Genomic DNA, 5,875 nt, shown 5'->3' on the forward strand with positions numbered 1-5,875 from the left:
ACTGCCTCAGAAACCCAAGGAGGGGTCGCTATGAGTCGGGGCCGACTCGATGGCACATAACAACAACAACATATATATATATAATTGAGGTAAAGAAATCAGGTTAGGAAGATGTGCTTCAGAAACTTTCAGGTGTGGTTTTCTAACTGATGTGAATGTGACTTGTGTTGAACAGTCAAGGCCACTGTGATTATACATTTGAGGTGAATGTACATTTTGGAGTACAAAGGTTGAGTGAAAGTAAAGGAATTAACCCCCAAAAGTAAAACTGGTAAGATCTTACGAAGTAAAATGACCTGAGATTTTCTTAATTATAGTGTATGCTAAAGTGGAAATTCAAGTCATAAAGTCATTGAATAATGCTGTAGGGTTATTGTAATTTTTTCCTTCTTTGAAACTGGACTTATGGATAGCTCAACTTCACTAGATTAATTATTTTAAAAGTTTTTTAAAATTGTAAGTAATGACAAAGATGATCAAAACACTTTAAAGGTCTGATTTCCTTTTAAAATAAATTTATTTAGTAATTAGTTAAAGCTTACTTAAATTTTTTTTTTTTAAATTAGGAAACCATTGACTAAAGCAACAAAAATGTGAGGTTTCTTTCAGTAACTGACTGGTGGTAATATTGTCACTTGAAGGTTTTTTTTTTTCCCTTATTCTATGCCATGACTCAAAACTGATTTCTTTTTTTATGGATGAAAGTGCAACTAGATTAAATTAAAACAAAACAAACACACAAACCCCAACCTAGAGACTGACTTTAATAGTTTTATAACACGATTGAATGTTTGCCAGCACCCTATAATGATAACATTTTAGGTTGCTTCATTATTTAAGGAGTTCTGATGGTGCAGTGGTTAAAGCACTCAGCAGCTAACCAAAAGATTAGTTGTTCAAACCCACCAGCCGCTCCGTGAAAGTAAGATATAGCTGTCTGCTTCCCCAAAGATTTATAGCATTGGAAACACTATGGGGAAGTTCTATTCTGCCTAGAATCTACTCAATGGCAATGAATTTTCTGTTTTTAATTATGTACTCTTTTTTTTGGAATTGATATTAGGGTGATTGAAAAATGAAATGGGTAAAATTAATTCACTTTTTAATGAATATATATGTGCACATTAACTGGTAGTCATAAAAAACAGTAGTTTGAATTGTAATTCAGAGAAGAACAATTACAGGTGAGTACCTAGACTGATGTAGTAAATAGGATTCTAACTGCTTTTAATAATTGAACAATTGATATTTTATCATGACTTTTTAACTACTGGAACAGAATTTCTAGTTTAATATGAAAGAAGAAAAACATAATGGGACGTCTTAATTTTATTAAATATTGAATTACCAAGATCTCTTCTTCAGTGATGTGTGGTTTTTCAGAAGTGACAAAACAGTTTTGTAGACAAAGGAAAAATGTATGGAAAGGCATAATATACATAAGAGTTTAAAAAAATACAAAAGATTAACCAACAGGATTGATTGCCTTTTTGATGAAGTATTCAAAAACGGTTGCCCCAGTATATTGACAAAGAACTTTCAGAAGCTGGGTTCAGAAGAGGACGTGGAACCAGAGACATCACTGCTGGTGTCAGATGGATCTTGGCTGAAAGCAAAGAATACCAGAAGGATGTTTATTTGTGATTTACTGACTATGCAAAAGCATTTGATTGTGTGTATCATAACAAATTGTGGAAAACATTGAGAAGAATGGAAATTCCAGAACACGTAATTGTGCTCATAAGGAACCTGTACATAGACCAGGAGGCTATCATTTGAACGGAACAGGGGCATACTACATGGTTTAAAATCAAGAAGGGAGTACGTCAAGGTTGTATCCTTTCACCATACTTATTCAATCTGTATGCTGAGCAAATATCTGAGAAGCTGGACTATAAGAAGAAGAATGTGGCATCAGGATTAGAGGATGACTCATTAACAACTTGTGATATGCAGACGACACAACTTTGCTGAAAATGAGGATGACTTGATGCACTTACTGATGAAGATTGAAGACTACAGTCTGCAGTATGGATTACACCTCAATATAAAGAAAACAAAAATCCTCACAACTGGACCAGTAAGCAGCATCACGATAAATGGAGAAAAGATTGAAGTTGTCAAAGGCTTTATATTTCTTGGTTCTACAATCAACACCAATGGAAGCAGCAGTCAAGACATCAGATGATGTATTGCATTGGACAAATCTGCTGCAAAAGACCTCTTTCAAGTACTGAAGAGCAAAGATGTCTCCTTGAAGACTTACGATGTACCTAACCAAGTCATGGTATTTTCAATCACCTCATATGCATGTGAGAGCTGGAAGTGAATAAGGAAGACTTGAGAAGAGTTGATGCTTTTGAGTTATGGTGTTGGTGAAGAATACTGAGTGTATCATGAGTGCTAGAAGAACTAACACATCTGTCCTGGAAGAAGTGCAGCTGAAATGTTCCTTGGAAGTGAGAATGGCCAGATGTCATCTCACCTACTTTGGTCATGTTGTAAGAAGAGACCATTCATTCCCTGGAGAAGAATATCGTGCTTGGTAAAGTGGAGGGTCAATGAAAAAGGGGAAGGCCCTCAATGAGATGGATTGACACAGTGTCTGCAACGATGGGGTCAGGTATAGCAAGGATCATGAGGCTGGCACAGGACCAGGCAGTGTTTCGTTCTGCTGCACATAAGGTTGTTACGAGTTGCAGTTGACTTGATGGCACCTAATAACAACAACATCCTTGGTGCCGAGAGGGTTTTAAATTCTGGATAAATGACAATAAATTATAAATAATGACAGAGATGATCAAAACATTTTAAAGATTCAATTTCCTTTTAAAAATAAATTTATTTAGTGATTAGTTAAAGCTTACGGTCTATTTTTTTTTAAAATTAACACATTGTCAAAAAGAGACCAACAAAAATGAAAAGCTTATTATAATTCAGTTAAGAATAATTAAAAAAAAAATTTGTTCAAAAAGAAAATCTTCCTCCTGAAGGTAGAGTTCTTTATACTAACATAAATGTTGGTTGATATTTTTGCAAAATTTAATAACTATATGTTTCAGAATAATAAGCCAGTCACTCTATTAGATAGCTTTGTTAACTAAGCTAAAAGCATACTTGATTCTGGAAATATAAATGGAACAGCATATTTCATTATTGCCTAATTTTAGTTCAAAACTCCTGTCCAAATTATTAGCTAGAGCTGATACAAACCTGTTAAACTATCCAGGTGTCTATTTCATCTAGATGTTTTTGTTCAAAAGCGAATATTTTAAAAAAGTTTATATCTAACTCTTTTAATTGCTGGAGCAATAATTAATGATAGCAGTTTAACTTTGTCTTTTGATCATTTTCTGTGTGCTATTCTTCATGCCACATGCTTTAAGTGTATGACTTCAAACGATCATCACAGCTGTCCTACCATCTAGGTGCCATGAATGTTCCTGATGTCAAAGGAGGGAACTGTGGCCTGGAGAGATGAAAGGGACCAAAGCAAGTAAATGGTGTTGCTGGGAGTCAAACCTCTATCTCACCTCAGTCTCCTGTCTCCCTGAATCTGCTCTTGATTACTTACTTCACAGTAATTACACGGAGTGTTCGTAGAACTCTTACAAAATTAAGGAGCATAATGACATAGTGAGGAGGTCTGGTGGTGTAATAGTTAAGGCATTTGGCTGCTAACCAAAAGGTTGTTGGCTTGAACCCACCAGTTGTTCCGCAAGAGAAAGATGAGGCAATCTGGTTCTGTAAAGATTTGCAGCCCTGGAAACCTCATGGAGGACTCTCTGAGTTGTGAATTGACTCCATGGCAGTGAGTTTGGTTTTCTTGTTTTTTGGTGGCATAGTGGTTAAAGCACTCAGTGGCTAACCAGAAGTCAGCAGTTCAAACCCACCATCCACTCTGGAAGAGAAAGATGAGGCACTTTGCTTCTGTACACTTTGCAGCTGTACATAGCCTTGGAAACCCTATGGGATAGTTCTTCTACTCTGTCTTAAAGGGTCATTATGAGTTAGAATCAGCTTGATGGCAGTGGATTTGGTTTTTATTAAATTATTTTGGGAATTGTTTGTATATTATTTGAATGCCCTCAGTAATAACTATCTTTTTTCTTTGCTTTTTAGAACTAGTTACAACCCACTCATGTCCAAGTCTGGCAAAAGACATAGGTGATAACAGTAATGTTTATGATTAAAAGAAAAAAGTAGTTAGTGTCTTTAAGAGCACGAAGACTGATATTTCAGATGGATTGTTAGTTTTCTCTGAAGATCATGCCAAAACAACCATACTGACAATTTTTGTTTGTTTTAGTTATGACACTGAGAGTTAGAACATATTTACAGCCTTTGGGGCACTGAACCCATGGTAAGTTTTTAATGAATATTTCTTTAGACAGTGAATAAGTGAATGAGGAATGAAGAAATGAAAGAAAGGATAACATTTCCTGTCCTGTGAAACTTCTAATATGTATATGTGTGTCAAAGAAGTGTTGTAACAAATATGAGTTGGTTACCACTTACTGTGTAACCTTGGACAAGTTACTGGCACTTGTTGAACCTTTGTTTCTTCTTTTGGAAGTGGGAAGAAAAAATATTTTTCTCAGTTGTTGTGAAGATTAAATAAATGCAAATTTCCTTTTCTTTACCTGACCCTGTGCATTGGTGTTTAGACTATTTGCATGGGTATGAAGTCAGTTGGAGTTGTGTAGGTTGAAGGAAAAGTGTCAGAACCAGCCATATTAGGCATGAGATGAGACAAGAGTTTGTGTAACTGAACTCACCAAAGAGTAAGAACTAAGGGATGAAGTGAAAATGATACATTACTGCTTCTAGAGTGGAGCTATGAACCCAGATAGGGGGTGGTAGAGGAGGGGACCTGGGTTCCAGTGTTGCCTTGTTTGCGGTTTTGGACGAGTCACCTCAGCTGCCAGTGTATAAACTGAGGGCATTCATTGGGGCTACCTAGACTTTCTCAAGTATGGTCTATGTTGAAACTCTGTTAGCGCTCTCGTCATTGTATCTCCTCTAGGAGATGAAGGGAATTCCCCACAGAAGAGCACTACCATTCCGTATAACTGATACACACCTTGCAGCACTACTGCACATCTAAATAAGCTTTCCCTTTGACACTATTCTCCACCTTCCTCCCCTTAGCTCTCCCACTGCTCTCTATCCCAGATGGTAAAGGAGGTAAACACTAGTTTGTTTTTATTTTGTAACAGTTAAAGTCCCTGGACTCCTGAGCAAGGTAATTGTAAAGGCCCCTTTTAGGGCTAACATTTTGCAGTTTCGGAAATTCAACTTAAAACCAAACAATAACAAAAACATTGCTGTAAATCAATTCCGACTCATGGGAGCCCCATGTGTTACAGGATTGTTACTCCAGGCAGCCCTGTGTGTTACAGGATTGAATTGCTCCGTAGAATTTTCTTTGCTATAATCTTTCTGGGAGCAGATCACCAGGACTTTCTTCTGTGGCACCACTGGGTGTGATACAATGAAAGCAAATGCACAGGGCATAAGAGTGGACTCAGTCAGTTTGCAGGCTGGACAAAACAAGGATTAGAAAGCAGAGAAACAAAAGGAGTTTTAATAGCAAAAACATTAGTATTAAAATGAGTTCATAGGTCAAAGCAAAAACTGTTAAAGCTAAAAATAGAAAGATTTACATAAGAATAAAGTAAAAATGTAAAAAAAATTTTCATAATAGAAAATGACTTAAATGGTAAAACCAATTAAAGCTTTAGATTTTTAAATCAGAATTCCTCTTTGAGACTCCTTGGAGCAAACTGGTTATATTCTAGGAAGGGAAAACTTCATGTACATGGGGAAGGATAAGTTGAGGAAGACCATATAAAACAACCATCAAAATGCAACG

The sequence above is a fragment of the Orycteropus afer genome, unplaced genomic scaffold (genome assembly GCF_000298275.1).
Source record: "Orycteropus afer afer isolate SDZICR_OR568_19922 unplaced genomic scaffold, OryAfe1.0 scaffold00216, whole genome shotgun sequence".
In the NCBI taxonomy this organism is placed as follows: domain Eukaryota; kingdom Metazoa; phylum Chordata; class Mammalia; order Tubulidentata; family Orycteropodidae; genus Orycteropus; species Orycteropus afer.